Source organism: Apteryx rowi, unplaced genomic scaffold (assembly GCF_003343035.1).
Source record: "Apteryx rowi isolate R43461 unplaced genomic scaffold, aptRow1 scaffold_1277, whole genome shotgun sequence".
NCBI lineage: Eukaryota > Metazoa > Chordata > Aves > Apterygiformes > Apterygidae > Apteryx > Apteryx rowi.
In genome coordinates, this window is record NW_020447505.1 from 13,274 (window position 1) to 14,521 (window position 1,248).

Genomic DNA, 1,248 nt, shown 5'->3' on the forward strand with positions numbered 1-1,248 from the left:
AGCAGCCCCTGCACGAGCCAGTTCCCGCGCGAGCTGGCCCCGGGCATCGCCGGCAGCACGTGGCCAGGCCCAGCGGCACCGAGGCGCTGGCGACRGGGCCCCGTTTATTCCTCCCTTTCCCCCTTTCCCGAAACCGCCCCACCCAGCAACGCAGATGACACAGAGATTTTGCACCCGCGCGCACACACACGGCACGTTCGCACCGCTGACGTGCGCCCGGCTCCACCTTTGCGTCCAGCCCTCGATGTTTTCGTTTTGGGGCTGAAAAACAACTCCCGGGCGGCCCTTTCCTTCCGGGAACGTCCCCCCGCCACCGCTTTCTCCCGCCTTCCGCCTCCCCGAAACRGCGGGGCCGAGGCGAGGTGCCTCCGTCGCACCCTCCGGCCACGCCGCAGCCCGGACGGGGCGGGCAGGGCCTGGGCACGGGGGACCTGGGGGGCAGCGCTGGCCCCGCGGGGGCCGGAGGGTCTCCCGCTCCGGGTATCCGGGGGAGGCCGGTCCCGGATCCGGATTCCAGCGGCATTGCTGGAGGCGCGCGGCCGGTCCCAGAGCCTAAAATTAGCCGGCAGCTGCGGGGCGCACAGGTGCCGGCGTGGCGCGGGGCGGCTGGCGGGAGGGAGGGCGTCGAGCCCCCGGCCCGGCCGGCTGCTCCAGGGGGACACGGCCGGTTCCCCCGGCCGCCGGGGCTCTGTGGGGCCGGTTCCCCCGGCCGGGGCCACACAGCTCCCGGGAGCCCCTCGGTCACGGCGTCGGGGCACAGCCCCGGGAATGGGGAACTGCTGCAAACACTGGCACCAGCCCGGCGGGACCCCCACATCCCCGGGACCCCCGCGCAGCCCCGGGACGGTCGGGGGCACCGGTCCCCCCACGCACTCCGGGACCCCCGGTCCCCCCCCCCCGTGCAGCCCCGGAGCCGTCGGGGGGACCGGGGCACGCGGCCGCCGCGGGATCCCCCTGCAGCCCCGCGATTCCCGAGCGCTCCCGGCTCCTTCCCGGGGCTTCCTGGTCCCTCCGCGCTGCCCCAGCACGGTCGGGCRCCCCGGTCCCGCCGTGCAGCCCCGGTCCCGCCGGGTGCTCCCGGTGCCCGCGACCGTCCCGGGATCCTCGTGCAGCCCCGCGATCCCCGGTGCCCGATGCTCGGTGCTCACCTGCCTGCGCGGAGCCGGCGGCCGGGGCGCAGAGCAGCAGCAGCGCCCAGGGCAGCGCGCCGGACCGGTGCCGGGACCGGTGCCGGTGCCGGGCCGGGGC